This window comes from Podarcis liolepis (assembly GCF_965112155.1).
Source record: "Podarcis liolepis genome assembly, chromosome: 2".
NCBI classification, from domain to species: domain Eukaryota; kingdom Metazoa; phylum Chordata; class Lepidosauria; order Squamata; family Lacertidae; genus Podarcis; species Podarcis liolepis.
In genome coordinates, this window is record NC_139555.1 from 98,794,114 (window position 1) to 98,818,852 (window position 24,739).

The 24,739-nt window shown below is 43.0% G+C and overlaps 1 long non-coding RNA gene across 1 annotated transcript; it reads left to right on the plus strand.

Annotated features, from left to right (window-relative positions):
- The first annotated feature begins 33 nt into the window (after nt 1–33).
- On the plus strand, nt 34–24,499 carry LOC310702067. The gene is made up of 7 exons (XR_014523191.1): nt 34–175; nt 4,063–4,155; nt 8,772–8,899; nt 13,483–13,572; nt 22,857–22,969; nt 23,162–23,272; nt 24,471–24,499. It is a non-coding gene; the product is annotated as an uncharacterized lncRNA (long non-coding RNA).
- The last annotated feature ends 240 nt before the right edge of the window (nt 24,500–24,739 follow it).

Consider the following 24,739-nt stretch of genomic DNA (forward strand, 5'->3'; position numbering starts at 1 on the left):
CGCGAGACTCCCGCGCAGTGCACCTCGGGAATCGTAGTTCTGAAGTGAACGCGCGGCTCTTCGCCAAGCGGGTGGCTCGCTGCTCTGAGGAGATAATCCGCAGAGGTCGCGGTGGATGATTTGAGTGTGGCCCGGTATATGTTCTTCGGCCACGGCTGGTGCTTTGGATCAAAGGGTGCGGTGGTTTATTATTGCTGTCGTTCGTATTAATTTTATTTTATTGGTTAAATTTGTATACACCGCCCTTCATCCCAGGATCTCAGGGCATTTCACAACATTATTAATTTTATATACATAAATATGACATTTATGTTATATGTGTGTGTGAATATATAACACACACACACACACAATATATTTGTCAAGTCCACAAGTTTATATAGTTTTAATAAGATAATACATTTTTCTGCACGTGGAAATGTAAAATGTAAGTTGGAGGCTTTTGCTATTCCTAATGAAGGTTTTCTCCACCCCCATCGCTCAGCCCAGACACTGAGGTCCAACTCCGAGGGCCTTCATGCGGTTCCCTCACTGCAAGAAGCGAAGTTACAGGGAACCAGGCAGAGGGCCTTCTCGGTAGTGGCACCCGCCCTGTGGAACGCCCTCCTATGTCAAAGAAATAAACAACCATCTGACGTTTAGAAGACATCTGAAGGCAGCCCTGTTAGGGAAGTTTTTAATAATAATAAATAATAATAAATTTTTATTTATACCCCGCCCTCCCCAGCCAAGTCCGGGCTCAGGGCGGCTGACACCCGATATAAAAACAGATTGATTGAAATACAACTTGAAAACAAAGTTAAAATACAATATTAAAACATTAAAATACAGCCTTCAATGGAATGAGGTGTGATGTGATGTGTGATGTTTTATTCTGTTTTTAATATTTTGTTGGAAGCTGCCCAGAGTGGCTGGGGAAACCCAACCAGATGGGCAGGGTATAAATAATGTTTTATTATTATTACAGTGGTATCCCGGTTAGAAACACTTCAGGTTACAGACTCCGCTAACCCAGAAATAGTACCTGGGGTTAAGAACTTTGCTTCAGGATGAAGACAGAAATCGTGCTCTGGCGGCACGGCGGCAGCGGGAGGCCCCATTAGCTAAAGTGGTACCTCAGGTTAAGAACAGTTTCAGGTTAAGAACTGACCTTCAGAACTAATTAAGTTATTAACCCGAGGTACCACTGTATTATTATTATTATTATTTTCTGCTAGTGAGTTGAGTGCATCAAGAGTCCTAGAAGAAAATAGGGATGGTTTTCAATGCAGTGTTCTTTTTCCTTTAGCATAATAGTAGTGATTGCTGTCACAACGTTTTACATAACTGCTGCAGGTGCTGCATCCTACTCATCCTTTGAGGATTTGGTTCTATTTGACATTAGGGAGGCACCTTCGCTGCACGCTTTCCAGCACCTCAGTCAGTTAGAGCGTAGTGCTGGTAATGCCAAGGTTGCAGGTTCAATCCCCAATGGGACAGTGGCACATTCTTGCATTGCAGGGGGTTAGACTGGATGATCCTCAGGGTACCTTCTAACCCTACAATTCTATGATCCTAAAAACATTTTGGTTTAGGCAAGCCAATCCAAACATATGTGATGTTGACCCGTGTTTTAAACTGGTTTTTAGCTTATCCGTTGATTTTAATTAATTTTGTGTGTGTTTAAATATCCGTTTTTAACTGTTGTTTTTTTTTAAAAAAAGATGTTCTGTTCTTTTTGTAAACTGCTTTGAGGCTTTCTTAAAAAACAACAAACCAGTCAAGCTAAATATACATTTTGTAAAATAAATATGTAAAAATAAAGCTGGGCCCAAAAGGCTCCCTTTTCTAGATCTCTGCTCACGCATGACAATTATCAAGACTGACCTGCATGCTTACCTGAGAATAAGCCCTATTCAACACAGTAGAATTTTCTTCCAGATAAACATGCATAGGATTCAGCTGCATATGGCCTTGAGATAGCCACTGTATTTCAGTTTAACCAGATCAGGGATGCTGTGAGGATCGACTGTGCTTTGAAACTTTCAGATATAAATAAAATATAATTTTATTTCAATAATAAACAGGGCCCCTTCAGGCATCCTTTTTACTGTGCATCCATGATGATTTATGCTCATGAGGGTAGTTATTTGTGATCCTGCTTTTAATACTGTTTGGGTATGCAAAAGCTTTGGGATCATTTCATTTCCAATTGGTGCATGTCTTGTAACTTCCTGCTGAAATCCTATAGCGTTTCATACCACAAATGTTTGAGGGCTTCTTTGTTTCTTTTCATCCTGATTTTGTTGTGTATAGCAGCTGTAAATAAGTTTGGTTATTTTAAAGCATTTATAAACTGCTTAATGTTTCCAAAATCTCTAAGTGGAGTACAGTCTAAAAAACAAAAAATATATCATCACAGTATTAAAAGAACAAAAACACAACCAAAACCCATTAAAATAGCCATATAAAAAGGTAAAGAGACCCCTGACCATTAGGTCCAGTCACGGACAACTCTGGGGTTGCGGCGCTCATCTTGGTTTATTGGCCGAGGGAGCCGGCGTACAGCTTCCAGGTCATGTGGCCAGCATGACTAAGCCGCTTCTGGTGAACCAGAGCAGCGCACGGAGACGCCGTTTACCTTCACGCTGGAGCGGTACCTATTTATCTACTTGCACTTTGACGTGCTTTCGAACTGCTAGGTGGACAGGAGCTAGACCAAACAACGGGAGCTCACCCCATCGCGGGGATTTGAACCACCGACCTTCTGATCGGCAAACCCTAGGCTCTGTGGTTTAACCCACAGTGCCACCCGTGTAATAACACATAAAAGCAAATAAATGCAAATAAAACACAGAATCAGAAGATTTAAACACATAAAGCTGGGTACAGTCTTATGGGTTAGGGAAAGTGGGCAAAAAGGTATGTCTTCAGAAGACATCTGAAGTGACTGGTGGTTGCTACTTCACATATGGCAAAGGTAGGTACAGAGACGACAGTAGAAAATGCCTCTTTTTGAGCCAGCACCCTACTGTATTAACATTGGGTCGACATCTTAGAACAGGGGTCAGCAGACTTTCAGCAGGGGGCCGGTCCACTGCCCCTTAGCCAGACTATATTTTGAAGAAAAAAATGAACGAATTCCTATGCCCCACAAATAACCCAGGGATGCATTTTAAATAAAAGCACACATTCTACTCATGTAAAAACACTAGAATAACTCATCTGGTATTCTGTACTTTGACTGGGGCAGGTGTGGGGAGATTTGCTGACCCCGCAAGGAGGATTGGATTCTAGCCGGCAACATGGGGGCGGGAGAGATGTCTGGCGCCTTCATGCTTTTGGTGATGGGCTTCCCAGAAGCATTTGGTGAGAAAGCAGCATGCTGTGCCTTTCTATGCTCATTTAGCTATATTTTTGTTTCGCTTTTGTTTTATGTATTCAAAACTATTTTTAAAAAACTTGCTGTTAATTGTACATTGCCTTCAGTTCATGTCCAACAGAAATATCACTAACCCATTTTAAAAATAAATGCTTAAATCTAGCACATGAAAGAATGCCAAAGATGGGATGCCCTTGCGCATCTGTAGAGTGCCTTGCCCTAGTTCTTGGGTAACTCCATTATTAGCACACCTCCATTTTTAGCAGGAGAGGCTTCCAGGTGCGTGCCAGTATCAGACAGGCTCCTGATGTGAGAACCTTAAGCACTGACCCTTCCAATGTATTATTGACAACCTAAAGAAACATTCAGAACCAGCACCTTTGGGGAGTGTGGCAATGTGGTCCCATTTTTACTTTAAGAGGACGGCTTCAGCCTCTCTTAGCAATTATCAGCAATGCCCAGGCTTCTTTTCGATAATAATACCACATAACACGGGAATGATAGCAACTCTGATGAGAGAGCTGTAAAAGAAAATAGAACCTCACTTCTGCAAATCGATTCTGCTGGTTTCCAATTTCCCCATTCAGCATTGCTATGGGCTGTGAAATTGACCAGCGCTGTATAAAAATGAAAGTGGAGGAAGAATACCTACAACTCCTACCTTGTAGCAAATGACATTCTTGGATATTTGTCCTTCTCAGCCGGCGGGTCCTGCTTCCCTGAAGCCCTCACTGTTTCCTATCTCCTGCTGCAGAGGCTGGCTGGATTAGTGTGCAAAATGAAGCAATGAAATGGTGAGTGTTGTCTAATACAGAGATGGATAATTTAATCTTGTCTTTCAGAAAGGAAACTTTTCTTCTCACGGTAGATTTCCTTTGTAACGCTTCTGACTTGGATGCAAGGGGATGGGGCGGGGAATTATAACCACCAACTAGATTTTTATCCCCACCTCACTCTGTAGGGCCATCTATCATCAGTGGCTAGGGTGGCCTCTTTACACGGCTGCAAAATAAAAGTGGACAAAGAAGGGCAGAGACTTGCATTGAAAATGCATGTGCTAATTTAGAGGAAGGATGCAAATTAAGAAATAAATACTATAAATATAAATAAAATGCAGCTTATCATAATGGGGAAGACTGGCCAGATGACCTGTATGCTTGTTGAGGCTGCTGTCCTGATGTAAATTGTTGATAAGCAGCTTCAAAGGCTTGACACTCCTTTCTTAACTTCCTTATCCTTAAACTGGGCTTGGACTAGAATGTCCTTAAAATAGAGGCAGTAGAGGGCCTTGGGGCAGTGCAGGTGGGGCTCTGTTCCCAACACTGTGGTTGCTGCTGCCTTCTGAGATGGGGAAAGGGAGGCACAGGGCAGCCAAAGGCAGCAGGAGAGCAAGATTGCCTCTGCCACCATGCTGTACTGAGCTTCCTATGACTTCATGGGTTTCCCCCCCCCAAATGAATTGGCATTTTACTAATACTTTGCATAAATCAACAAGATAAGTATATATTTTAGGACGAACCTTATTCTCTTAATTGTAATCTGTTTTTAATATTGTGTTTTAAAATTACTGTAACCCCTCTGGTACCTCATGATGCAGGGTGGGTAAGGAATATAGTAATAAACAAACATGTACAAAATAAATAATATTGGCAGAATGGCAGCTAGCTTATAAGTCTGGGAGGCGCTCCACTCTAATATTGCCTACATGATTTAAATAATGGCATCCATTTGGTTCACTTTGCAATTAACAGTTCCCTTAGACTATGGTTACCTGATGTCTCCGTTTTCCGGGGACAGTCTCCGGATTTACAAATCTGTCCCTGGACAAAATCCGTCCCTGGAATGTCAACGGATTTCATTTAATGTCCCCAGATTCATATTTTAAGTATTGTAGATATATTAGTCGGGAATGAATGCTGCATGATTGGTTCAACGGCACAAGACACATCATATGGGGCCTTCCGGCAAGGCAAAATGGCAGGCGCCACAGCAGCGAGCAGCTCCTGAAGCCAGCCAGAGCCAACTGCGCTACCAGGCTGGCTCTGGGCTGCTGAGACTGCCACTGCTGCCACCACTACGGAGGGGGAACTGGGGATGCCCGCTGCGTCAACTGGGGGAACCACTGACACCCCTCCACGACTCAAATCAAGCCGGGCGCGAGAGCACCCAGCCGACTGCCCAGAGGCGCTCCGGGGCTAGGAAAACCCTGGAGCCAACGCATGGAGAAAGGAGGAGAGGAGAAGGAGAAGGAAGAGAGAGAAAGAGGAAGGAGAAAAAAGAGGGGATTCCCGACCTTGCCATGCTGCTGCTGCCGCTGAGGAAGAGAGGTAGGAGAGCACCGGGAGGGCAAGGACAGGTGGCCGAGCCCAGGCCCGACCTGAGCCTACTCCATGGCAGTTAGAGCTCCAAGAGAGCAGGCCGGGCCCAGAGGAAGGCCGCGCGACAGAGGAGATCACAGTAGAGAAGATATTTCTTTTTTAAAAAAAACTTTTTTAAATAACTTTTTTGTCTCTCTTTTAAAAAAAGTGTCCCTAGACTCTTTGAAAAAAATCTGGTAACCTTACCTTAGACTCTTTATTACATCTCTATCCTAGGAGGAGGTGGGATCTTTTTTAGATGGTCAAACAAAACTAACCTTGGCACTGCTTTGATACCCAAGACTTACTGTTACGGTCTCAAGCCAACAATCATGATGATATGGTCAAATGCTTTGTTTGTTGATTGCTGAGCTTGGGATAGCTTTACTGCTGGCAGAAGCAGAGAACTATTTCTGCCAAGGAGGTTCTTTCAGGGGTCCTCAGCTGCTGCCTCAGGAAACATAGCCATGATGTGCTAAATGCTAATATTTACTAGCACCTTACATTTCTGGCACTGTAAGGATCCAGGACAAGCTAAAATTGAATTGGAATCTTTCCAAGATCATGCCCTGAGGCCAGTCAGGGGAAGTCAGCACAAAGCACATAATTCACTCCCTCATTCATTGAGCCTCTCAGATATCAATAGGTGGAAGAACTTAGTTTCAAGAAGTTTATTTCATTACATTGTAAAGAAACTAGACAAGAAATAAATTATTATTCCTGTTGTTATTTAGGCTTGTTAGTTGCTTGTTCCATACAGGTCTCCAAGTGTCTTGCAGCATATTTAAAAACATAAGCATAAATAAAATACATTGTAAGTGACAGTATACATGTTACAGAGAACTGCTCCAATCCTGCTCTAGCGCACAGAATGGTGGCCTCAACAGAAGTGTACATCAAATATTATTTATTTTCAAGATCCACATTTATTTGTGGATCTTTAAGGCAGACTGTCGTAACTGGCTCACCAGCTCTGCAGGGTCTAATCATCACAGTGACAGCTGCTTTCACCAGGAGGTGTTCTGTGACTTGGGAGTCCTCACAACATCACCTCCACGCAGAACACCATCCTCCCAGCCAGTATAGGAGACCACATCACTGCTCATTCTAATAGTGAATGTGGCTGAACTGCAACCTCAATAGCAATATTTGACAGATCTCAGCCAGCCCCGAACCCTGATATGCCTCACCTTTTAAGCTGTTGAGAAGAAGAACAGCAGAAGCCTTGAATAATTTGCCATTGTTCAATCTTTCAAAAGCAGATGAAGTGTGTCATTTACTGCAGCAACGCTATCTTTAGGAGACATGCCCATTAAGTAGCACTACGGTAATTAAATACACTGATACATAGATTTAATTAGCCAGCTTCATATTTAAGGACTCGCTCTGTACAACACTTTGGTGAGGGTGTTTTGTGTGTGTGTGTTTCTTGAAGAATCCTTGAGTTGATGCTGTTCATTACTGGCGGTTAACTTGATCAGGGAAAAGCAAAGAAGAGAGATCACTGGGGGGCAGTTGCCCTTGAAAGCAAATTAATCTTTTCACACTGAGCGCAAAGCATGTCACATCAGAATCGACCAAAGAATGGCAGGGGGTAATTAATGGGGCAGATAGCCAGGTTGCCACTTCTGATTACCACATGCTGCCCACTGGATTTGATCTCGCTGAGGCAAGCTGTTGGAAACAAGAACCCCTGATGGGCAACAGTGCTGCTAATGTCAAGGAAAAGAAGCCCCATCCTTAACAGGAGGGGCATTTTTTATTGGAACCATTTGTTGTTTTGGGAAGACAGCCCACCCCCAACCACACATTCCAACTCACACTCGCACACATGCGCGTGACCTCAAGATGTGTAAATTTTGTTCTCTAAGACCACACCACCACATCTGCATAACTAATACCATTTGCGGTCAAGAGAGCTGGGTATGTTTAACCTGGAAAAGAGGAAACTGAGAGGAGATATGATAGCCATTTGCAAATATCCAAAGGGCTGTCCCATGGAAGATGGAACAAGCTTGTTTCCTCCTGCTCCGGAGGGTAGGATTCAAACCAGTGGCTTCAGTTACAAGAAAGGAGGTTCTGACTAAACATCAGGAAGAACTTTCAGACAGTAGAGAGCTGTTCAGCAGTGGAATGGAGTCCCTTGGGGTGTAGTAGACTCTCCCTTGGAGGTTTTATCAGAGTTTCCATGGCCATCTCTCATGGATGCTTTTGATTCCTGCATTACAGGGGGTTGGACTAGATGACCCTCAGGGTCCCTCCCAACTCTACAATTCTATGATTCTACTGTGAAAGAATAATTTGGTGATTATTTGCAAATATTCCTGCAGAGCAGGGTTGTTTTCCAACCCTTCAGTGCCATTCCACCCCCACCAAAATAAAAATAAAAAGCTGCATTTTATGAACCTAGACACAACATGTTTCAAATACTATGCCTTTATCCAGGGCTGCAGTCCTCCACATAGATGGTAATTAGCAATTTGAAAAATCAACTCACTTCGTATGATTTCCCTCTTATCAAAATCCTGGCACATCCCTTTACCTTAAACCCTGTGAGTAGTTCTTTATACCAAGGCTCTTGAACTCCTCTTTGGGCAGAATTCTTTCAAATCCTTTTGGGTGGAATCCTTTCATATCCTCTAAGCTCAGGCGTTTTATGGAAATGAGCAGTGGGATTTAGCTTTTGTTCCTAGTCAAATAAAGTTTTCCAAATCTAAAATGGCAGGATAAAATGGCCATAAGCCAGTGACATCTGGATCATATTTTGCATGTCCTTTTTAAATATTAAGAGGCCAGTGTCGTGCTTTTGGAAAAGAAAAGAAAAACATGATCCAAATTTTATATACATACTCCTGTTTTCAGCACAGATGCAGGGGGGAAAACATTCAGAAAATGCCATCAAATAGAAGGACAAGCTTCTTAATGATAATAAACCTTGGTGGCCTTAATCTTTGTTGCTGGAATCCCCTGCTTCGGCAAGTTCACATTCTCACTGAATTCCAAACAGGTTACAATATGCCATTTGGCATTCCGTTATAATATCCTCCTTCCAGACTTCCCATGAGCATCCATAAGAACAGGGTGCAGAAATCTTGGAGCCTTTGGTCTGATGCAGCAGGAATCCTCTTATGTTCTTATAATCTGATTCCAGACTCATGGTTGGATCCTTGTATTGAATTAGGTGAGACATACTCTTTTGTCTAATGCAATGTAATGTACTGCAGTGTGTAATGTAATGTTCAATGCAACGGAATTGATTTGGCTGCATCCCTGCCCCATAAGTGATGGGCCATACCCACACCATACATTTAAGACAGTAGACAGTCCCAAAGGATCCTGGGAAGTATAGTTTCTTAGGGGTGCTGAGAGTTGTTCAGAGTCCCCTATTCTTCTCATGGAGCTACAGTTCCCAGAGTTCCTTAGGAAGAGAGCATGAATGTTAAACCTCATGGGTGGGCTAGCCCTGTGTAGTTCTGTGCAGGGAATAGGAATCACCTAACAAATCTCAACATCCTTAACACACTACACCTCCCAGATTTCTTTGGAGGAAGCCGTGGCTGTTTAAAGTGGTATAATACTGCTGACGTGGATGTGGCCATGGTTTGCTTTTTTACAGCTCTCCTCATTTCCCATAGAAGCAGCCTGACTTGGAAATATATTTGGATTTGGCTGTGTATATGACAACTTTTCTGTCCCCCTGTCTTCAAAGCTGCTTGCAGTCATAAAAAGTAACTTAATAAAAGCCGTAAGTGCATCAAATAGATGGTCTTTTTAAAAATGATGTAACATTCGTAATAAGCTGGCTACATCTAAGAACCATCAACCAGCCCACACAGAGAATCAATTAAACATCAAACGCTTGTTTAAAAAGAACAGTTTCCAAAAGGTTAGCCATGTTAGTCTGTTGCAGCAAAAACAAATATTCATGTGGCACCCTCAAGACAAGCAGATTTATTATGGCATAAGCTTTCATGAACCACAGTCCATTTCATTCGGCACATGAAGTAATCCTGAATGTGCAAGAAGACACACATATGGTGTTCTGGAGGGTGGGAACACAGAGGAGCAAGTTCAGAAGGAAATGAAATGCAAAAAGAACAGGCAGTGATGCTAAATAATTACAGTGATCAGTTAGCAAGGGCCACAGCATTGGTGGTGGCAAATCTTGGCACTGATAAGCTAATTAACATGTGCTATTTTTATTTTTATTTTGTTAAAACTAATCTCGATTCAACCTGCAGGTAACATTACTTAATTGCCCCATAAATGGCAATTCGATCGCTTCCTGCTGGAGTTTCTCCTTGAATTTCAATTTATTGGACAATTGTGGCTTAAATTAAAACTATCATTTTTAATCATATTCTCATTACATGTGTCATCTTGCCAATGCCAGGATGCTTGTGCTACCTACCACCAACCCTGCCTTATTTAATTGATCGCTCTTAACTATTTTGGTTTCCATTGATCATCATTGTCTGGTTGACTTTGATTGAAAGGCAGGGAAGGAATCACAGAGGGAAGGGGATAAGACTGTGCAGCACAGATCCATCCATCCCGTCAAGCACTGCCCACTAGTGGATGGCAAGCAGTGAAATAGATTTTGGAGGTATAGAATGTAAAGTGCTTTTACATGGACATAAGCTCATACAGAAAAAATGGAACCTATGGGATCCACATGTGCATTAATGCTGCATTACGGACACATCCTATCTAGGTATGACTGATAAGAAAGTGAAGGGCACAACTGCACTCCTGCCTTGCTAGCTTCACATGACAAGGTCTGCCCAAGAGATCAGAGACTCACCATCTCCACTGATATTAATTTTAAAAAAGTGGGCAAATGGACAAGTCTGACATATAAGCTCACAACCAATGACCCAGCAAGGTGGATCTGACAAGTGTGAAGAAGTGCAAATCTCATGTTTGGCAATCTTCCTTTCAAGAAGAATCTCCAAGGAGTTCATTGATGAATTTTTAAAGTGGCACATTGGTGCTAAGAGGTCAGATGCTGAATCAAGGAATTTCATTTCCATTTGCTGATGCACTTTGCTGTCAGAGTGGGTGGTGGCTGATCAAGCATGGTTAGAAATTCTCAGTAGTTGCGTTGTGCTGGAATCAAAAATTCGTTTCTTATTTGGCAGATAGCCTTCCCACTACGCGCCTCTAGCAAGACAATCCTAAATTCCACTACCACAACCCCTCATCACCCATCATAGGTTGCTATAGTAATTGTAGCCTTTAGTTGAGTGGCCTGGCCTGCTCCCTTCTCTGCCGCCCCCCCCCCCACTTTCCCTTGGATCAAAGGAGAAGATAAGCAGCTTTCATTGTATCACCACCTCTTTCTGATGCTTCACACAACTGAGCATCTTCACAAATCTGCCACTTGAGACTTAAATGCAAAATGAAGTCACTGATTCCAGATCAGAAGCTTTTGAGACACATGAGTGGAAGACCATTCAGAAGACAGAGGAAAGGAAGGAAACGAACAGTGTATACTTAACACTGAACAACAGTGGGCCTTACTTCCAGGTGAATGTGCCCAGGATTGCATTGTAATTCTCACTGATTTATCTGTAGGAGTTGTTAGAATTCAGCAAAATTGATTTTCCCATCATTTTCTCACACACATTTGTTTTTGTTTGGTTTTTTGGTGTGGTTTTTTTGCAGACCTGTGAAAATGACAAAAACCAACCCATGCCAACACATCCTAGGGAAAATTGAAGCATCTGGAAATAAGCCAGCTTTACAGAGAGATGTTTCTAGGTTTTGTTGAATTGCATCAGAGCTGGATATTCTCTGATGCAGATCTGTGGTCCACACTGAACCTGTGAAAAAATGACTTTCCAATTCTAGAAAATTAGGCGTGTTTCCAGGCTGCCACTATTTTCAGGGGGGTATTCAAGGGCATGCTGGAAATTTAGCATTGCACAATTAAAGTGGATTAAAGTGCTCTGTCATCCTAGAACAAATCCACTTTTTAAAAGGACTTTTTGCAGTTAGGAAAGGCACTGAAGAGTGTGGGATGAATGAATATTTTATGGGAAGATGCATAAACACCCTGCAAACAGATCAAGATCAATGCTCATGGCTATATAACTCTCACAAACAAATCAGAATGAACGCTCAATAAAATACTGGATATCATCTAACATCCGCGTAAGCTTTGTGCAAGCAAATCAGGATGAATGCTCAATAAACGGGTCATTTGGACAAGCCCTAGGATCCAGTGACATGCTGGGGCAAGCTGATCTGAAAGAGCCAATTTTACACACCAGTCACTACTAGCCATAAGTCAAGCCAAGCAACATTTTCTAAAAATAGCAGCACCATAGACTGCAGTACAGACCGACAAGATATTTGCTCTGCATTTGCAGTGGGGAATCCACAGAGGGAATAAATGAGTGCCTTGGTTGTGGCTTAAATACAGATCTCCTGCGCTGGAAAGCCAAAGCAATTAAATTACTTTATTTCCTCATTCCATTTTATTCCAGTGCCTCTAGCCAAATCCATGTCTGGCTCAACTCCTAGGGTTTCCCACAGGGGTTGAATTTGGATCAGTAGGGCATCAAAAAGCCAGCTGATGAAGTTATTGAAATAGCTTTTGCCAAGACATTTTATGCGATTATTGATTATGTCATAGGGATTGCATTCAGCAGGCCATTTTTTAACACGGTGCCCATAGCCTTCAGATGATGCCGTGGTGATGAAGAAGAGGCATTCTTTATTTTATAGAGCCTACATTTCCTTTATGCGCACAGTCAACTTTCATTGGTTTTATGTATTTCCACCACTAATTTAAAGAAGGAGCCACCCAAATGAGCAAAGGCGACCTCTAAAACCGTGCTATTTCAGCACTAAGAATAAAACCCAGGTTTTGTACAATCTGGAAAGGATTATCTTCAAAATGGATTTCAGGCTTGATTTGAAAGGAGACTAAATATGGGTGTGCTTTCTTCTGTAGAAAGCCTCCTTGACTTGGGCGTGCGGTCAGACTGGTTCTGCTGCTTCAAAGGCACTGCAGATTGTACAATGAGAAAACAATTGTATATTTATCTTTAATTAGGGGGAACGGGCAGGGATGCTACAAGCGCAGGTTCTCTAAAAGCTGCATATATTTTAAGGCTTAAGGGGTTTTTTCCCCCTCCCCCTGAAGCTATGGGGAATAGAAACTCAGGGCATTGTCAAAATAATGCATCCTGTCAGTGCAAGGATTTATGCTTGCATAATGGAGCTTTCCACAGGGCATTCCTGGACAGGGCAAAAGTAGCGCAGCTCTCAGGTGTCCTCCAAAGACAGCAGCACCTTGATGTTTGAAGAACTTTATCTTGGCGAATTCCAACTGATCTGATCCGCACCTCCCAGATTAATGCATAATTTTCCATGACTGTCACACTTCCCAGGTGTTCAAGTGGATTTTTCAGCCTCCCACAAAAAAATACAATGTGTAAAATAATAATAATAATAATAATGAGAGAGTGAAAACACTTAGAAAAGCATGTTTTAAATTTGTATTAAATATGAACTATTGTGTGCAATTTTCATGCAGATTAACGGGGAAACAGAAAAAAGGATTTACGGGTAAGGCACATGAAAGAGATATGGATTGGGAATAGATGGGAGGGACCCCTGGACTGACTCACTGTAAGGCAGCTTCCTGTGCTCCTTCTGATGTGACCTTGCTTGGGCAGAGTTTGCTGTGCAAAAGTGGCATATAAATAAACTGACCTTAACACCTTTATATCCATGTGCGGATTCATCCTCCAGAACAAGCACACTCTCTTCAAGATGTGAGGAAAGCAACACGTGAGCGAGAGAGAGAGGGAGGTGCTTCCATTGCCTTCCAACTTAGGGCAGGTGAGTGGGTGAAGCAGGTAGTCTTTCTTAGCAGGGTTCCAAACCCCAAGCCCCTAACAAACAGAAATATCCCTGCCAAATCACTGAAGTCTTTAAGGCATTCATGGTTGGGATTGACGGTTTGGATCCACCAGGAGCCATGTGTTTAGACTTGGGGGCTCAATTTAAGGGAACTCCCTTCTAGCTGAGCTCAGACAGGCCCCCTTCTGGTTGCACTTCTGGTGCCTACGGAAGACATACAATTATTATTCCAGGGAGTTCGATTTTAAAGTTTTAACTTATTTTTATTTTTTGTATCATATCTTAATAAACTGCTCAGAGGCTATTGTAGTTGGGCGGCATATAAATCATTTCAGTAAATAATAATAAAAAGGCATGAGGTAGAGTTACCACAGTCACCCTTGCTTCTGCCCCCCCACATGTGTTTCTTTCCCTGTATTGATAATGCCTGGAGAAGGGCATCTCCTCATCTTTTAGGCAATTCTGTTGTATTATTAAATCAGCAGGGAGTCCCCAACTCTGCCTGGGCATTTGCAGAAACCATAAAATACTGTGATTTAAAAAATATATATGTAGTGTGATGTACCAGTTGGACCTATCACGCCAAAAGCCAGGCAATGTCAAACCAAAGTCATGTTTTGGTCCACCATATTGATTCAAAATGGCGCCCGGCATCCAAACGTCAACATCTGCTGCTGCAACCTTGGGAAGTGTTTTGCCAAGCTAGATGACAATATCTCAAGAGGTGGGCAAGCCAATGGAGAACAGACTGACAGACAGACAAACCTATTCCAAAATATGTAGTAGCTACAGAGGGAAAGGTTCCTAACATTTAGAAAGGGCACCAAACTGAACATAGGACAGTTGTGGCACAGTTCTGATCACCCACCCCGTTAGCTGAGCTGCTTGCAGATAGGCAAAGTGTGTGTGGTTAGAACTCTGTTTCGCCTTTGCTTTGCAAAGCCTTGAACATTCACCTGATACTGGGCTTATTTCCCTTTGTTCTGTATCTGAAGCCGAATTGCTGGATTAGTTCCACTCTGTAAGTTCAATGCATAACTAAGCATACCTAGCATGGCTTGAGGATATCCACTCAGTGGGGAAGTTTGAAACCTAATAGTGGAACGGGAATAAAAAAAAGGAACTCCCCTGTGACTACGGTGCACCCGCATGTGAAATCCTGAGCTATCATTTCAGCAGCCTGTCAGTGTGTGAGCAGCAGATTGTCATTGGGCGAGCTGGGAAGGCAGAATGAGCTGCAGTTCTAACAGAAGAGTTTTGAACAATGCTGTCGCTGGCTGGAATTGCCAGTCAGTAATTCCCCCACCCTGCTGGGAAAGCTGCCTTACGCTCAGTGGGGGCTGGTGCCTATTGAGACTGGTAGGGCAGAAGGCAAGGAGGCCAACAGTAGGTGGAGAGTCAAAGGTAGGCAGAGCTTCTTGCTGACGGGTTGTAAGAAGGCAGGCAGATGGGGGCTGGCTGAGGGCAGACAGAGTGGGGGGGGGGAGCAGCCAATGTGCCCTCAAGAACCAGCCTCCACTGGCCCATCTAGCTCAGCATTGTCTGCCCAGACTGGCAGCAGCTGTCCAGCATTTCAGGCAAGTCTTTCCCAGCACTACCTATGGAGTTGAACCAGGCATCTTCTGTGTGCTCCTGCACTGAGCTATGGTCCTTCCAATGTTGTTGGCATCTGTCTGTCTCAAGAGACAATGAAGTCAGCCTCTGGCAGTGAAGTCAAATCGCTGCCTTAGCAGCACCAAAGTGACCTCCCCGGGGCGCAAGCCTGGGCAGTGTGTGTGGAGGTCCTGGGCTTCCCATACAGCAAGAGCCCCCCTCTCAGCCTCGGTGATGTGGTCCAAAGGACAGCAGAACAATATGTTTGGCATCAGCTTGGTTGCAGGGGGTGCCAGAGGGAGGTGTACAAGGCGCCATCCAACTCTCTTTGAGACTCCACTCTGGATTTGTGTGAAGTTTACTCCTTAGCCTTTTCTTCTCCCGAAGATATCGTGGAAGGCAGCAGAGGTTTGGACCAGAGTTTTCCTTCTCCTAGTTGGGCTACCTTCCCAGGCTGACAAGCCCCATCTGCCCCTCACTTCCCTCTACAGCACACGCAGAAACCACCCTCTTGACCGTTGGACCCACTGTTGGTCTCATCTGCTCAGTCTGCCAGGGCCTGTCTTCTCATTAAGGGGAAATCCCTAATGCAACAAGGTTGGGTTGGGTCCTTCCTAATGAGGTCAGTAGAATTTGCCCTCGTTTCGTTAATGGAAGATCACAGGCTAGTCATCCTTGATAAGAATGCTTGTTTCAGCAAGGACAAAATTCAGGCCTGCTTAACTGCAAACTTCTCACAGCTGGGCTTTCATATTTTGGAGGAAGAGCCAAAGGGGAGGGTTTTACCACAGCCTTAGCAGAGAGATGGAGCAGGACAGAGGACTACACAGTCTGCTCGGCACATAACTCTTTCCGTCTGACCTTTATTTTATAGCCTAAAGAGATAATAGCTGAGTTGTATGTGACACAGAGGTGGGGGTCAAATTCAGCTCAGTTGCATCTAAAGACAAGCCTACCTAATTTGCAATTTCTGAAACAGTGCATTCTGGGCAATTCAAACTTCTCTGAATGTTGCAATGCAGCTCTCCAGTCAAGTAATGTGTACAAAAATGCATATGCTAGGGCAGTGTGTGCATATATTCATGAGAATCATGTTTAAAAATGCATTGCCTTACGGGAAATTGCTTTGCAAAAATGTGTGTATTGGGAGAAATTCATGCGAAAATGCTGATGAACTTTCATGAGGACTTTAAAAATAAAGAAAGCATAAAATGGGATGTGGAAAACTGAACTTCAGATTAGGAAAATGCAAAACTGAGAGAAACCAAAATCAATATAGCAACATAGGAAGCTGCTTTATACTGAGTCAGACCTCTGGTCCATCTAGCTCAGTATTGTCTACTCTGGCTGGCAGCAGCTCTGCAGGATTTCAGGCAGGGGTTTCTCCCAACCCTCCTGGAGATGCTGGGGATTGAACCTGGGAACCTGGGACCTCCTGCTTGCAAGGCAGATGCTCTACCGCTGAGCTATGGCCCTGGCCCTTCCCCCTCCCTAATGACAGATCCCCCCCATCCTTAATGTGATGCTGTCATGTTGTTCATGGCACTGGTGTTGGTACCCTGTTATCGTCAACAACCCTTGCTTGCTATATAGGATTATACTGACAGGCATGCCGAACTTTCATTTTCAATCAAATCCTCTTTCTGTGGGAAGAGAACAAAGCAGGTCTATTACATCGGGCCTTTTCGCCATTCTTGAAATTACTGAAAAGGGCCCTCCATTTAGGTTGTGATCTTTTGTGGTAAATAGTGTTTCAGGGCAGTGTTAAGGCAATCATGCTAGCCTCTGAGAGTAGATATCAGGGGTGAGGAACTTGTAGCCCTTCCATCATTCCCAGCACAGACGGCCAGTGATCAGGAATAATGGAAGTTCTCCAGCAACATGTGGAGAGCTCCAGACTCTGTAGCCCTGGAAGAAACGGCTTGAGTTTGATTGCGAGGACTGGCAAAATGTAATTTCTTTTCAAATAATTTTTATTGCTTTTCAAATGAGTGGACAGAGAATTTAAAAGAAGAACAGAAAACTCCTGAGACAGAATGTAGAAAAGCAAGAAGGGGTGATAAAAGCATGTTAAATGTATATTTCAGTGTCATCATAAAGGCATATAGTTGTAGAATGAATCATTGGCATTACGTAGAAGGGATGTTCCCAGTAATCCTAAAACAGCTGTAATTGGAGGGGGGGAGGATTTGTTGTGCCAGAGCAACAGAGTATATTAATTCATTTTAATTGTATGCAACTGAATCCCTCCCACTAAATGTTGACAGCCAACAGGCTGTGTTTTCCTTTTTTTTAGAAAGGAGAACCCAAAATCTTGAACAACTTAAAAAAGATGTGGGGTTTTTTTAAGGATTGTTCACCTTGTAATTTTTCAGCTATTAAGATTTTAAGGCTGAGAAGCATGCTCCTCACAAAGTAAACCCCATGTTGAAAACAGTGGGACTTGCTTCAAAGTTTCTAGCATAGTAAACCCCATGTTGAAAACAGTGGGACTTGCTTCAAAGTTTCTAGCATAGGGTTGTATAGGGGGGGGGAAATCATTCTGTCTGTAATCTCCCGGCTCAGTTGTCATCATGGCCTTGGTGCAGCAATGGCTCAGACTTGGTTGACCAAACACCTGCAGATTGAGCTCACTGTACACCACATGCCCCAGAAGACGAAACCTCTGTTCGGATCATGCCCTGAGCTAGAAAGCTCTTTGGCTGTGTCTGATGTTTTGGCCTAAAGAAACTATTGGACTGGGGGGGGGCATTCTTCTGACATTTTGTATAGTCTTAGCTATAAGATATGATGAGCAGCAATATAGTCACTGAAAGTACACTTTTTCAGTGCCTGAGGGTGCATTCAAACATGGGGAATATTGCATTCATTTCCCTGATGATAACGCTAGGGCTTCTGTTGTCTAACATCCTTTCACGCTGCAGTACCTATTGCATCATGTGGCTTTTTGACTGATGATACCAGCACATCAGGCTAAATTTCATTCACAGTGGCGGGCATGGTGTGACACAATAGCAAATGTCAACAACGAACATCATTGGACAATGGTGCTTCTATTCTCCCATGATTCTACCATGAAAATGGCAGGAAATAACTGTGTGCTAGTATAAATACCCCAAATTTGGTCACTTGACTTTTCTGGGTTAGCAAGGTCGCAAACAGATCTTTTTTCTGGAAGCAACTAACACCTAAATGAGCGCTAGATGTATATAAACCCACACATGGTATGAAGATAACGGCTTAAGAAAAGTACCCTCCTCCTGCATCTCATAACACTCAAACGTAGGGCCGTCCAATGAAGCTGAACAATGAAGATTCAGGACAAAGCACTTCTTCAAACAGTGCATAGTTAAACTATGGCATTCGCTCCCAGAAGGGGCATTGATGCCCACCAATTTGGGCTGGATCCACATTGATCTTTTAAACGTTATTAGTTCTTAGATAACATTATTAGCGGGTGGCGCTGTGGTCTAAACCACTGAGCCTCTTGGGCTTGCCGATCAGAAGGACAGCAATTCAAATCCTTGTAACAGGGTGAGCTCCCGTTGCTCTGTCCCAGCTCCTGCCAACCTAGCAGTTCGAAAGCACACCAGTGCAAGTAGATAAATAGATACCATTGTGACGGGAAGGCAAACGGCATTTCCGTGAACTCTGGTTTCCATCATGGTGTTCCATTGTGCCAGAAACGGTTTAGTCATGCTGGCCACATGACCTGGAAAGCTCTCTGTGGACAAAAGCAGGCTCCCTCAGCCTGAAGCGAGATGAGTCGCCTTTGACTGGACTTAACCGCCCAGGGGTCCTTTACCTTTACCTTTTACTTAGATATAATGTTCTATAACATTTACTGCGGTTTCCCTTGGCCAGTGGCTTGCTGCTCTGCAGTGCCCTCTAGTGTCACATTTTAACAACACATTTTTAACGTTATAAACCATGAGTGTAGATCTGCCTTTGGATGGGTTTGAAAGAGGATCAGACTTATTCACGAAGGATAAGGCTATCTATGGCTACTAGCCAGGATGGCTGTTCTCTGCTGCCACAGCTGGAGGCAGCAATGCTTCTGGATAGCAGTTGCTGGAACACACAGGAGGCAGGGAGGCTGTCTTCTGCTCAGATCCTGTTTGTGCACTTCCCATAGGCATCAGTGAGAAGCGGATGCTGTCCTAGATGGACCACTGGCCTGATCCAGTAACCACTTCTTATGTTCTACTTAGAAGTAGGCCCTGCTGAGTTCATTGAAACGTACTCCGAAATAAGTGTGTCTTGGATTGCAGCCTAAATCCTGTAACGGAAACTCAATCGCATAGTTTAAAAGGACTCTTTACAAATTGGGGAATATCTTCCTTGGTGGGTGTGTTTTTTTTGTGTGTGTGTTTTTAAGCACTCACCATTTAGCAGAAAGCTCTTGAACTTTGTGGGCTTCAGAACAAGCAATGAGGCTTTTTCCAAAGGCCAAATCAAACCACAAAGGGGGAGAAAAAAGAGACAAAAAACCGAATCCAGAGTCAAAATAGTGGAAATACATCTTAGAAGCACTGGGAATTGTTTTAAAAAACACCCTTTGATTAGGAAAGCAACAAAAATGCTAATCTGCGATTTAAGAGGGAAGCTTTTAAAGTGTCTCACAAATAGCATGAATTATTCAAGGGCAGGTTATTGTTTCTTTTCGGTTATTTTGCATATGATTGAAGTTTCAAACCTGGTGCAAATACACAGATTCCAGTTAGAGCTGAAGTGGGAAGAGAGACATGCAAGAGTCCCCCAACATGGATTTTCAATTCTCTTTACTCCTGAAAACCTAGGATCGCTTGGCCTCCTACAAGCAGCTCCAATCCTGCTCTAATTGGCACTTGCTTTGATTCGTACAGTTGTAGCACAAGTTCTGCACTGAAGATGCTCTTTGAGTTTCAGATGAAGAAAGCGAGGAGCGGTAAAAGTTGATAATGGGGGATAGGACCGAATGCCAACTGCAAGACACTCTATCCCCGCCACGCTCAGTTATAAGGGTGCATAAGGCACCAAGGAGCAGAGCCTCCCAGCCTGGTCCTTAGCACAGAGGTGCCTAACCTGTGGCCTTCCAGATGTTGTGGGACTCCAACTCCCATCAGTACCTGCCAGCATGGCCACTGGTCAGGGATGATGGGAGCTGCAGTCTCACAACATAGGAACAGCAGCACATTAACCATACTGCTGGCACCCCCAGCGTTTGGATCCCCACAAGCCAGGCAGTTCAGGATCTCTGGAACAAGTATACCCTCTAGGCTACTACTCTTCTGGCATGAATGCAGTCAGCTGACCTCACAGACCAAGCCTTATAAAAGCCCTCACCGCTAAATCAGCTTCTTGGTCTGAGCAGGCCAAAATCTCCATTTCTGCAATTAAAGCAGGTGGTTCTCATACACAGAAAAGCGGTTATCAGAATATGATTGTCTTGTGACAAGCACCCCAGCAGGGCACAAAGTTCTGCTCATTGTATGGCTCTTTAAACAACCTGTGCTGCCCTTCCGCATTTTGCCTGTCAATTCTGAGATGATATTTGGGCACTTAAAACCCTCCGCTGTCGCTCTAGATTATGATCTGCTGGAAACCACTAAGTGAGTTTAGCCTTTGGACTGTCCACATCTTACTTCCCTGTCTTTAAATTGGAGGGAAAAGCCAGCTTATCAGCAGGACAGCAAGTGAGGATTTGCTTCTTTTGAAGGGGGCTCGTTCTTGAAAAAGGGAATGTGCGTGTGTGTGCATGTGGTGATAAGGGGGAACTCTGTGGCAAAGGATCCTTTGGTAAAGCTTCTGATTAAACACACAACAGTCAAGCCAAAATTATAGGTGACAATTACTGTAACTCGATTAGGAGCAACAGCAACTGCACTTTCCCTAAATCACTTTTCCGAGTCTCCTAGGAGGCCCCAAAGATGTAGCATATGAGGTTCATTTAATCTCTAATGCCGTAATTATCGCTACCGACTAAAGAAAACTGTGACAAAGCAAGGAAATAAATTTAACACTTGAGATTTTAATGAAAATTTTATAGATAACCCAGTCGGCTAAGACGTGTTTAATCAGTCTCATTGGTTTTTTGAATGGCTTTGCTGGGCTGTTTGCTCCATGTGACTCGGTGGCAAAATGCCATCTCACCACCACCACTGGGAACTGTGGCAAATGCCACACTTTTGTGAGTCATGCACGGAGGCACATGTGCTTTGCAACACGTGTGTCTAGGCTTGTATCATTTCTCTCAGCAGTTGGGATTGGCTTCCAGGCACTTGTAGCATGTGTCCATCTGTACATTACTGATAACATGTTAAACTCTGTTGGATCAATCCATCAACCTCTGATGGGTGATTTAAAAGGATTGGGTCCTACATCACATTTGCTGCACGTGTGTCCTAGTATCCATACTCAGCAGAGTTACATCTCAGCACAGCTCCTTCCTTGGAAGCTTCCTCGGGGTTGAAGGTACAAGAAGGCAAGTGTAAGGCAAGAAACACTCATGGATGCTGTAAAGATTCAGTCAAGTATAGAGGTTTACTTGACAGGCATAAAAGCATATTGGTAGCAAATATGTACAGACATTCACCATTGCCATGGTCAAGGCATGCATAGAGTCCAACAAGAGTCCATGACTCTCTCTCTACTTCTCTCACTGCATGGCGCAAGCAAGAGACTCACAACAAGTTACACAGAACTATTGTTATCAGCGCTTCCTGTCATACTGCACATGTCCAAAGAACAGTTCCCACAGAAAATGTCCTTGGGTAGACAAAACAATCTCAGCCTTCTCCTGCTTCTTGAAACTTCTTTGTTTCTGGAACAAATGATTCTCACACGCCCAGAGAATATCCAACAAACTCATATGTAAGGCTTGGTATCATCAACAGAATTTTCATGTGAGAAGCAGACGTGTGTTAGTGCATAAGCGACAGGGCAGTTTTGCTGGCCAGTCAGATCAAATAGAGAGAGATGGTAGCTAATGTACTCAAGTGAATTTCCTATGTGGATATTTGTTCCATGCAGGAGATGGTGTGTACAGTTTCACATATGGGAAGAGCACTCATTTTTATGTTCAAATGGCTTGAAACGCTAGTATTTTATTTTTACTTTCTAATGCTGTACTCTGATTTTTCTCTACTCACAGAGGCCATATAGCAAGAAATTTGCACTACAATTTTGCAATATTTCTTTTGTTTTTATTAAATAATTAACAAAACTTAATTTTTAAAAAATATTTTATAACTTCAAAAGACACCCTTCTTGTTTTTAAAACATAACAAGTACATGGTTTTCCCGTTCTACAAAAAAAGTATGATATATGTGTTAGTTGTGGTTTGCGCGCTATGGCCTATCGAACATACCAAGGTAGAAAATGACTAAAATTCACTTTGAATGGTTGGTGACCCTTTTCTGTGGCACTTCATACCATTTTTATACCTTATTTTGAAAGAGACTAAAATTAGCTTTATTTTGATACCAAAATAAGCCCAATTGGTTGAAGAAGAAGCAGAACAGGAGGTTTTCTCTAAACAGACGCAGAAATTGCATTAGCCTAAATTGTGCAAAAGTTGAAATTTTTAAAAAATTCTCCTACACCCAATTTTGGACCAAAAAAATCTTTAAAATTTAATTTGAGGCTATCTCATAAGTATCTACACATAAATATTTTGTTGTTGTTGCAGAAAATCTGAGACGTGAGAGCATGGTCGAGTATTAAACCAGGTGATTTGGCGTGGAATGACCCCCATAAGAAATGTGTGGCATGTGGACTAGCCCTAGATGTGCACTAGAATGGGTAAGTCCACTCAGCTCTCCACAAGTCACGCAGACTACCTGTGCAACACAATAGTGCCTCTGCTGGTACATACAATAGAGGCAGGTCATCAGAACCTGTGCCCTGGATATGTGGCCAGCAGAGAAAGGAGAGTTGATGGTTCCCAGCAAGCACACACAGAGATTGTATCATGCCATTCTTTATTTTCCACAGGTTGTGAAATCAAGGGCCTTTCTATTATGACCCCTCCTATATATAGAAAGGGTCTGCTGGGTCTGCTCCCAGCTTCATTGTCCTGTCTTCCAGTGCCTCTGCATGGAGCGTGTAAGCATTTCTTCTTCTTCTTCTTCTTCTTCTTCTTCTTCTTCTTCTTCTTCTTCTTCTTCTGTAAATTTGTATACGACCCTTTATCTGGAGATCACAGGGTGGTTCACCCAAAAATACCCAAAATGAGTACACAAAATACAAGAAGGAAAAAAAAACCAATAACCCACCTTTGCTTCCACACAAGAGGCAGTCCCCATCACATGCTTCCAGCTCCTGCAGGAGCCTACACTTAAACACACACACACCCCTATTTATTTAAAGTGCAGAATTACCAATTTGGTGCTCTTTTTAATCAGCTGCATCTTTAAGTGTTAGGGTTAAGCTGTCTTTGCAATCTACCATGAGAATCTTTATTGCATTTTGCTCATGCCTCCTATGCTAATGGTTTTTGAACTGGCCCAGTAAGTACCAGGTAAAATTGACTGACTCCTATAATCAGTGTGAAAGCTAATAAATATTTAGGGAGTGTCATAAACGCAATGAAAAGCAGAATCAAAATGGTAATAGAAGCCAGTCAATGAATTGCTGACAAGAGACTGAAGGTAAGTTTCTCCTGCTGATTTGGTTTGAAAGGAATACAATGGAGCAATATTTTATCCACCAGCACATAACATACCGACCTGCCAATCTTTCATAACATTGCCAGCCAAATTAAATATCCTTTATGGGAATTCCCTGGATTGGATTTTATCTTTAAATTGCTCCCCCTTGAGACCATCCTTGCTAGAACAGTAAGACAATAGATTTTACCACCCCCTTATAGTTTCCCACCCCCTCCCCAATAGCATTGTTTGCTACTAACAGTATGTAAGGTATCAGACAAGCCAGAGACATATAAGGTGATAGCCAACTTAAGTCATATTCAGAGTAGACCTATTGAAATGAATGGGTAAGTCACTGAAGTTCATTAACATCAGTGGATCTCTTCTGAGTATGACAAACATTGGCAAGATCACGTCTAGTCTTAGAGGTGACCAGCCTTAAAATAGGATTGGGGTGACTGACGCAGAAAATATGGTCTAAACCTTGGGAGGCTAGGGGAAGATATAACATTTTGCAAGGTCCAAAGCCTTGCTGCTTGACTATATATTTAAATATGTGTTGTGGGAAAGCATATTTTAAGAGCATTTGTTTGTTGTGATCATTTTTCTTCTTCTTACACCTTACTGTAACTACAACAATGTTATCAGCACAGGAAGACAGGCACAGGAAAGCAAAGGAATGCGCGTTCACCTGGGCCAATCAGTTACCTATCAATATCCATAGCTGCTCAGGCCCATTTCACACGTTACACAGCAGCAAACCTGAACATGGAGCTTGGTCAGTTTGGGATGCCTGACAAGCTCAGCATCCCTGTAGAATTTGTATGTTCTCATGAGTTTTTCACATTCACATGTTAAGATTTCTAGCTGTGTGCATAAAACATTTCAGGTGTACACCTAAAAAAAAGTTATATGAAAAGTG